The sequence below is a fragment of the Meleagris gallopavo genome, chromosome Z (genome assembly GCF_000146605.3).
Source record: "Meleagris gallopavo isolate NT-WF06-2002-E0010 breed Aviagen turkey brand Nicholas breeding stock chromosome Z, Turkey_5.1, whole genome shotgun sequence".
Taxonomy (NCBI): Eukaryota; Metazoa; Chordata; class Aves; order Galliformes; family Phasianidae; genus Meleagris; species Meleagris gallopavo.
The window spans coordinates 68,387,305-68,397,442 of NC_015041.2; positions in this window are offsets into that span (position 1 = coordinate 68,387,305).

The following is a 10,138-nucleotide window of genomic DNA, read 5'->3' on the forward strand; positions in this document are numbered from 1 at the left end:
TAACAAAAGGAAATAAAATGCTTCAATTTTGAAAATTAAAAACATTTTGACAGAAACATTGAGATATTTGGTTTTCTGTATCTTTCTAAAGCTTCACTTTCATTATCACACATAATCCAGATAAAATTTCAGGTTTTTCCCTTATTCCAGGATAAAAACATCCTTACTGAAGTATTAGGAATTTCATACTTGGCTGCCAGTTTGGAATGTGGTTACTCTTAATTATTTAAAATTTAGAGTAAATATGTTTTCTGTGAGGTGCAGGAAGCTGCTGCTGACTCTGGAGAAATGTTCAGATGTTGTACTAAGGGACATGTTACAGTGGGTGATAGGTGGGAGGTTGGACTAGATGATCTTGGACGTCTTCTCTAACCCTGGTGATTCTATGATTAGCAATGACTGGAAATGTCTTGATCTCAGATTAATTTCAGATGCAGATCTTGAAGTGATTCTTACGAGATGGAGAATATTTAGCGTGGGTTATCACAACTCTGCAACCCCGGGGAAGATGTCGTATTTGTTTTCCTCTGTGCTTAATGAGCAAGCAGGGTAGCTGACTGCCTCTATACTCTCTCTGTTCTTGTTTCTGACCGGTTGCAGTGTGGATTCTTCTCTGCCTGTGTCAGTGTTTGCTGGAAGGACTGTTGTTGTTTCTCAGTACCACGGCATTCTGCCAGGAGGTACCTCTGGCTGCAGAGTGCCTGGTGCCTGGCTGAAAATGCCCCAGCCTTCAGTGGCTGTACTCAGTCTTTGTACTGGTGTCCGTGAAGAGTGCTGAGAGCCCAGCTTGCAGCTGGCAAGACCTGTGCCAAGGCAGGTTTGCAAAGTTCCTGGGCCTCTCCTGGGGGCTTGCTTTCCATCTCCTCTATTCTGCTCTTATTGCTCCCCAAAGCCCTCTGCATTCATGGAATCACAGAATGGTTGGATTGGAAGGGAATTTAACCCTCCCATCCCCCAGTTCCATCCCCTGCTGTGGGCTGGTGGCCTGCCACCGGATCAAACTGCCCAGAGCCCTATCATAGAATCACAGACTGGCTTGGTTGAAAGGGACCCCAAGGGTCATCAAGTTCCAACCCGCTGCAGCAGGCAGGGCCACCAACTCCCAGATATGGTACTAGTCCAGGCTGCCCAGGGCCCCATCCAACCTGGCCTTGAACACCTCCAGGGATGGACGGGGCATCCACAGCCTCTCTGGGCAGCTGTTCCAGCACCTCACCACTCTCATAGGAAAGAACTTCCCCCCTGACATCCAACCTAAACCTTCCCTCCTTGACTTAAAACCATTCCCCCTTGTCCTATCACTGTCTACCATTGTAAAAAGTTGATTCCCCTTCTGTTTATCATCTCCTTTTAATTACTGGCAGGCCTCAATGAGGTCACCCGCAGCTTCTCTTCTCCATGCTGAACAAGCCCAGCTCCCTCAGCCTGTCTTTGTAGGGAGGTGCTGCAGCCCCCTGCTCATCTTTGTGGCTCCTCTGGACCCTCTCCAACAGCTCTCTGTCTTTCTTGTACTGAGGGCTCCAGCCCTGGACGCAGTGCTGCAGATGGGGCCTCACAAGGACACGGGGAAAATATCTCTAGCATTCTTTAAAATGAAGCTTTTACTTCACTTCAGTTGAACTTCCAGTAAATTTAATCTTTCTGTACCCTGGATATTTCCATTTGTAGTGCTGGAAAGTTTTTTGTAGTCTGGCTCACTTGAAAATAGCCATTATCTGATGTATGTTATTACTTTTCTGGATATGCTTTGCTGCACTGCTTCAACATACTAATTGAAGATGTACTTGAATAACCACTCAGTAATAGTACAAGGTTTGTCCCTGTATAGGTACACAAGGACTCAGAACAGAAACAATACCATAGCATTTTACTAGCAAGCTCTCTAGCAGATGGAGACATTCAGTGAGGCTATTTACATTTTCAGGATGCATACACACTTAAGAAGGTGCTTACTTTAAGCCTTTTCTTAAGTCTCCTTGCACTAAATGAGTTGAACTTGATGATTCTTATGAGTCCCTTCCAACTCAGGATATTCTGCAATCCTATGATTTAAAATATAATCACTTGGGTTTTTCTTTCAAAGACCAGAAAATGAAACTGTGGGATGGATATTCCCAAATAACAGAGCAGCCTCCTCTGCCTTAAAATGGGTTTCTGATCTTTCAGAAAATAACTAATTCACCCACTGAAATTGTGATAATTGAACATTAACTCCATAAGATGACACAGAGTGGGACGTGTTTGTATTAATTATAAGGAAAACAATTTTATTTCTTCTGAACCTTGTGATTTCTTTCAAGGCAGTGGTTTATATTCTAGACAATTTTTAACTCCATGTTACCTATTTGACCCAGTCAAACTGATGTGATGTCGTGTTTACCCAGTCATACCTTTCACAGTCCCTCTTTAAGTGCTCAAGAGTTACAAAATACAAGGGAGTAACAGGGTTTTGGGTTTTTGGAAGTGATCTCAGGTCACTCAAACTTTGAGTGGCGTTAGAACATGTGGTTTCCTCAGTTCCAAGTAATGGCCTCTGTTGAGCCTGTGTGCACAGGGGAGATTCAGGTTGGGTATTAGGAAGAATTTCTTCTCAGAAAGAGTGGTCAGGCACTGGAATGGGCTGCCCAGGGAGTGGTGGGGTCGCATCCTGGAGGTGCTCAGGAGGCGTGGCATTGAGGGATGTGGTTCAGTGGGCATGGTGGGAGTGGGTGGGAGTTTGGACTGGATGATCTCAGGAGTCTTTTCCAACCTTAAATATTCTATGGCTCATATTTACAGGAATTTACCGTTCTTGAGTGTTGGGTCACACCATCAAATCATAAAAGAGTAAAACCAGCGTGCCTCAAACACGTTCGGCGTATCACAGGAAAAGAAGAAATCAGGAGGACTTAAATTTGCTTGTTTATACAGCCACATTTCAGCTCCAGCTTTACAGTTTTTCGGAGCTCGTGCGGTTTTCTTCCCTTTCCGACGATCCGGGCGGCGACGAACGGAGCAGAGCTCTTCTCCTGCCCGCCACTGCCACCTGCTGGGGAACCGCGGGAACCGCGGGTTGGGGGCTCCTGCAGGCAGTCATCGGTGTACCCAAGTTCTGCCTACCACGGACACTGCAAACCACCTGTCTGCAGGAGGTCAGCATTTCTGAAAATTCCGCCATTTGTGTGATCTGCTCAGTCAAAATACATCGCTATTGAAGGAACAGCTGAGCAATAAAGACTTCTCAGGCTCCATCCGTGTTGTGCAGGAGATGCTTAGGCATGAGTAACTGACTTTCTTGTATTTGCACTGCTCCCAGTCCGGTGTGAGTGCTCGGTATGCTGGACTTTTTCACCCAGAGGGTGGTGAGGCATTGGAACAGGTTGCCCAAGGAGGCTGTGGATGCCTCATCCATGGAGGCATTCGAGACCAGGCTGGATGCAGCTCTGGGCAGCCTGGTCTGCTGGTTGGTGACCCTGCACACAGCAGAGGGGTTGAAACTACATGATCATTGTGGTCCTTTGCAACCCAGGCCATTCTATGATTCTGTGAGCCCACTAGCAGCAGGAAGTGAGGCAGTCTGGCACCAAGCATGTGCCAAGAAGAGAAGGTGGGTGGTAAGCAGAAGTGGAGAACTGGAAGTTTTGTTCTTGGGCTTGGAAGTTTGCTGGCTGCAGCCTTCCTGCCCTGATATTCAAAGAAGCCCAAAGAACGTGTTATAAATACCAAGCACTGAAGGCACAACGTAGCACAACAGTAGAAATCACCTCCAGAGTTTAACTTCAGTGTGTTCTGCTTTCATGAATTGGTAGGGTAGAGAGAAAAGGGAGGAATGGCTTTACTAACAATAAAATACATTTACCCTGATGGCAGAAAAGCCACAATGAGGCTTATTCCCTTAACTCTTGATCACGATGGGTCAGGTTTAACCCACCTACTCAGTGACAAATGATGCAAGCTGCATCCCCACATAGTTTTCTTGTTTTCCAGAGTGAAGCAGGTATAAAAAACACAGGTAGTAAATGGCATAAACCTACCTCAGCTACAGAAAACCACCATTAACTGTTACTGCTTCAATTTGCTCTTTATTTCACTAGCTCCCACAAGGCTTCCAGCAGAATCCATTCTGGCAGCATCTCACCTCCAGCTGATCCCAGCAATGCTCCCACTACTGTCCTCACTATTTCTTCCAGTTCTGAAAAAGCACACGTGCTCAGCTTTGTGTGGCCAACCACATTTATTTGTGAAACTTCCAGAGGTTTCTTTAGGTATATGGAAGAAACACAGCTCTTCTGATTACAGAGTTTTGTTGTGGCTGCTTTCATATTTGGTTTCTGCTGTGGTTTCCACCTTGAATGTTATTGTAATTGATTAATTTTGTTAAACATCTCTGTATCTTGTGCCATTTAACTTTCTTTCTCTCTCTTTTTCCATCTCTCATTTTTTCTGTCTCTCAATTTTTTTTAGTATAGCTGTCATTGCATATGTATTAAAATGGGTCCATGGAGACCAAGGAAGAAAACATCTGAGATTGCAGCCATGGCAGCTACAAGCATTTTAATATTTCATGTTTTGGCATGCTTTTTTAATGGCCACATAGTAATAAGAAGCTACAATATATGTATATACATATATATATATAAACATAAGCATGTTTTTACCCTCTTATCAGTTTAATTAAGTTTATTCATAGGGCTTCTTATTTGAAATTGAACTTGTTTGCCACGTCCTTGGGAAAACCCTCTGATACATCAGTAGTTCAACATCTGAACTTTGCAGATAGATGATTACTTCTGCTCCAGGAAGTCTGAGCCAAGCAGTGCCTCTGCTAAATCAGAGGGCTGTGTGTTCCCTCACAAGGACTTGGCAACTCAGCCATTTGCATCTGGTCTTCCTACCTCCAAACTGTCATTAGAAGTTCTGTAGTTGTCAGGGAAACTAAGCGTGGATCTGTGTTTCCAGTCTCTGCTGCATCATGCATGGTGGAAATGAGACGCCTTTTTCTGTTTTGGCAGGTAGAAGGATCTCACATATTTCTCTCTTCCCATTCAGTCAGCAAAACAGCAAGGCTATCACACAGCTCCAGGGCTGTGAGAATTCTCTTTGTTTTCTTCAAACAAAAGTCTTTGAACCTCAACAGCTCTGTAAAGCAGCACTGCCTCTTTCTGCCCATCACCAACAATAAGATCCTGAGGTAGTTGCTACTTAAATCAAAACGACTCTCTACTAAACTTAGGAATTCTTAGTGTCTGGGCAGCTCTTTTTGGTAGTGCTGTGTAAAGAGTCCCAGCAAAGCATCCGGTGCTGTAGGATCAGTTTATTTGAGGAAAGCTTCCACAGATGCCCGTCGGAGACCATCTAGCCCATTGGTTAACTTAGCAGCTCTGAGTACAGTAATTTTATGTAGCACCTATTCAACGGCATTGCTCAGCCACTGCCTAGATGAAAATGGACAAGAGAAAATACCAGAATACCTCTGAGAGGTTTAATTGTGCTTATACGAGGTCTTTCCTGAAAGCTCCGGTCCGTGCACAACAAACAGTGCTGTTAGGGGAGGAAGGCGCTCACTGTGCCCTTTAACTTTCCCCCCTTCTCCAGAAGAATGTCACTCCCAGAGCCGCTGGCCGCAACAAAGGAGCTTTCTCTGCGGGGAAGCGTTCCTGGTGGTGGCAGGCTTGCAGAAGCAGTGGCACATCAATCCCTGGACGTGCCGCTGCACTGGGAAGCTGGAGGCAGTTCTCCCTCCGACAGGTAACTGATTGGATTAAGAGGCCTGTCTGACAGCATGTCTGCTCAGCCACGCGGGCTAATCAAGCTCCCCATCCTGCCTGCTAATAAATCCAGCACTGGGGACCATTCCGCTTGATGATCTCTCCTTGGGGAGTTTTTAAGGCTCCTCTCTGTGAAAACTACGTGGAGTCTATTAAAATTGAAGCTCTGCTGTTGTCATGTAGTCCCAGAGAGTTGTGGGAGGTGCCTGTCATGCAGGTGGAGGTAGCTGTTACATATTCAAGTGAAAAAATAGCCCCTACGGTGAGAAGGCAGACATTCCCATCAGCAAAGGGGAATAAAAAGACCTTTGTTCATCTCTTGGTCTGTCTCTTGTCACCTCTCCTAGGATGAGACCTGAGAAACGTGGTTCAATAGCACACGCACCGTACGATGACTGCAGTGCTGAAAGCACACGTTTGCTGAAGTGATTAAGCAAAATGCTATTTTTTCCCTTGGCTTTAATTCATCAGTCAGCTCTGCTGCTTCCACTCTTCAGAAAGACGTGTTCCAAGCTAGCTCTCAGGGCTCTCAGAACCAGACAGCAGGCTTTCTAGCCCGTTGGATATGCAGGCTGAAGTACAGCTTAGTAATTCCATGATGAGAGCGTTTGCCTTGCCTTGCTTGGAGGACTGACTTCTCCAGCACATCTACTTGCAGTCAGCTCCTAAAGGACACTGCCTAAATAAGTCGTAAAATAGCAGTCGTAAGACTTTTAATATATATATACATAAGATGCATAAGTAAATTGCTAGTTTAAATATTTTCTTCAATGGGAGGCAGTGTGAGAAAGGCTGAGTATGGCAACACACACATGAAAAAGAAAAAGCTTCCAGTTTGTAAAGCTGCAGTGGCTTTTGACTCAACTATCACATGAAAGGAACATACAAACCAATATCCTTTTGTTAAGATAAAAAGTTACTGAATGCAGAATCACAGGCTGTGATGACGCAAAGCATTACTGAGATTTTAGCTTTTGTTTTCTTTGAACAACTTCTGAATGCATATCTGGCTCGGGAGGAACTTCAGGCATACCTGTATTGACAATATACAAGGAACATTCAAGCTGTTTAAATGTCTTGCACATTCATAATAGACTGTGAATTGCTTGGCAGAATTAAATATGCGTCTAATTAACCATAAGAGATTATACAACTTCCAAGTAATTTAAAACTACGGACAAGCCATCTTGATGGCTTGGAGATTTCCTTCTCTGAGCAGAGATCTCTCAATACCTTCCCCTCAACAACTGACGTTGCTTCAAATGCAAAATGCTGTGTGTACACCTTCTTTTGTGGCTGGATGCCGTTCCTCTGTCTTTGTACTGGCATTCACAGCTCAAACTCTTGAAGTTCATTACAAAGATAGCTGTCTGCTAGCAACCTCTTCTAAGGACAATAATTAATCTCACAAATTAGCACGAAAACCATAGTAACATTAAGGCACTAGTGCTGTAATAATAACGTTAAGGGACGGGATTTAAGCAAGTGACCCTGGAGTTGAAGGGTTTCTTTCCTGTTACTGCTCCCTGGAGCCACTGAGTCCCACATTAGCAGTTTTTGGGAATGATTAAATGTAGAGTCAACATCAAGCACGTCCTCTGAACAAAGTCCAGGTCCACTTCCTCCATATCAGACATGTTAACCTCTGCCACCAACTAGTGAGAGACTGGAAACATTTTTCTCCCTCTCCTTTCACTGCAGCACAAAGCAACTTGCTGTGGCGCCCAACATTGCCTGGAGGGCATGGGATCTTCATCAAATTATTTTCAGGATATTCTGTCTCCTTTAGTTTAGTTTAAATGAGCATTTTTGTTGCTTTGTGTCACACACGAAGGAGTACTTCTTGCAAGTATCTCAGAGCATAGCACCATCACGTTGCGTGGACTGAAGAGAGAGGCCAGGACTGGCTTGAGAGGTAGCCCCATGCCAACCTTATGAAATTCAACAAACTACATGCAAAGTCATGTACCTGGGTTGGGGCAATCCTAAGCATAAATACAAGCTGGCCAAAGAATGGCTTGAGAGCAGCCCTGAGGAGAAGAATTTGGGGGTGCCCTTTGAAGAGGAACCAAAAATGAGCTGACAACGTGCTCTTGCAGCCTAGAAGGACAACTGGATCTGGGTTGCATCGAGAGAAGCATGGTCAGCAGGTCAAGGGAAGTGATTCTGCTCCTCTACTCTGCTCTTGTGAGACTCCACCTGGAGTACTGCATCCAGTTCTGGGGCCCCCAGCATTGAGAAGGATGCTGAGCTGATGGAGTGGGTTCAGAGGAAGGCCATGAAGGTGATCATAGCACTGGAGCACCTCCCTTATGAAGACAAGCTGAGAGAGTTGGGGCTCTTCAGCCTGCATTTAAAAAAAAAAAAAGACTTAAAAAAGACTTTGTAAGATCTTATAGTGGCCTTCCACTAACTGAAGGGGGCCTAAGGGAAGGCAGGGGAAGAGACTTTTTTACAAGGGCATGTGGGGATAGGATGAGGGGTAATGGCTGTAGACTGGAAGAGGGTAAATTTAGGCTAGATATAAGGAAAAGATGCTTGCCTGGCACAGGTTGCCCAGGGAGGCTGTGAATGCCCTCTCCCTGGAGGCATTCAAGGCCAGGCTGAATGGGGCTGTGAACAACCTGGTCTAGTGGGAGGTGTCCTTGCCTATAGCAGGGGGCTGGAACAAGAGAATCTCTAAAGTCCCTTCCAACCCAAACCGTTCTACGATAACGTTACAGACTGCTGTCAGCCTTATTCCACTTGGACTGGAATCTGGCAGAGGAGTTATAAAGGCTTTTAAAAGTACGTCAACAGTAAAAGGAAGACTAGGGAAAATGTGGGGTCCCCTCCAACAGGAGGGGGGCATTCTGCTAGCGGTGGGTGCCGATAAGGCAGAGATACCAAACATCTTCTTTGCTTCTGTCTTTACTGCAAAGACTCCCCCTTAGTAATCTGGGACCCTGGAGTTAAGTGAGAGAGTCTGGGGAATGAAAGGCTTCCCTTTGGTGAGGGAGGAGATGGTCTGAGAGCGTCTAGGCAGCATCAGTGTACATAAATCCATGGGCACTGCTGAGATGCATCCACGTGTGCTGAGGGAGATGGCAGAGGTGATTGCTGAACTGCTCTCTGTTATCTTTGGGAGGTCTTGGAGAATGCGAGAGGTGCCTGGAGACTGAATGGTAGCCAATGTCACTCTGGTCTTCAAAAAGGACAAGAAGGAGGATCTGGAAAACTACAGGACAGTCAGCCTCATCTCCATCCCTGGAAAGGCAATGAATGGAACAGCTTGTTCTGGATGTCATTTCCAGGCAATTGGAAGAGGAGTAGTCAGCATGAGTTCAGCAGGAGGAGGTCATGATCCACCAATCTGGTAGCCTTCTTTGACGTCATCAGTGTCTGGGTGGATGGGGGGAAAGCAGTGGATATAGTCTACCTTGATTTTGGCAAGGCGTTTGATGCTGTCTCCTACAACATCCTGATGAAGAAGGTGAGGAAGTGTGGGAGAGATCAGTGGGTGGTGAGGTGGGCTCAGAACTGGCTGACTGGCCAAGCTCAGAGGGTTGTGATCACCTGTACAGAGTCCAGTTGGAGGCCTGTATCTCGTGGAGTTCCTCAGGTGTTGGTGCTGGGTCTGGTCTTGTTTGACATCATCAGTGAGCTTGTTGAAGGGGTAGCCACCCTCAGCAAGTTTGCTGATGGGAAGGCTGGGAGGAATGGCTGGCACACCAGAAGGCTGTGCTGCCATCAGTGAGACCTGGACAGGCTGCCGAGCTGTCAGAGAGGAAGCAGATGAGGTTTAACAAAAGAAGTACAGAGTCTTGCAACTAGGGAGGAATAACTGCTTGTACCAGTAAAGACTGGGGGACGACCTGCTGGAGAGGAGCTCTGCAGAGAGGGACCTGGGGTTCCTAGTGGACAACAGGTTAATGTTCCAGTTGCATGGACTGCCCATTTTCCAGGTACCTGGTTCTCAGAAGAGAAGTACATACCCCAGAGGACTTTGTGTTCAGGGTGAAAATAAAACTCCTTACAAGTCATGAGACTTTCCTCTTTCTCACTTATGGCAGCACGTGTGCTCACCAGCCACTTCACCTTCAATTTTAGAGTAAGGCTTTTGGTTTCAGACACTTTCTCTCTGATTTTTTTTTTTTGAAACTTATTCACCTCAATTCCAATTATATATTGTATTATATTGTGTTACCTTCCATTCTGATGTCATATTTAGTAAATTAACTTTTCTCCTCAGATTGTTGCCGCTGTTCTGTTTTTAGGCTCATCTCCCATTTCCCTACCCTTCCCCCTTTTTCCCTTTTCTCTGTTCCCCATTCCCAGGGCTTGGGTCCATGGGTCCTCTGCCTCATTAGTTACAGCACCAGGCTGAACCGGCCTGTAAAATGTTGACAACC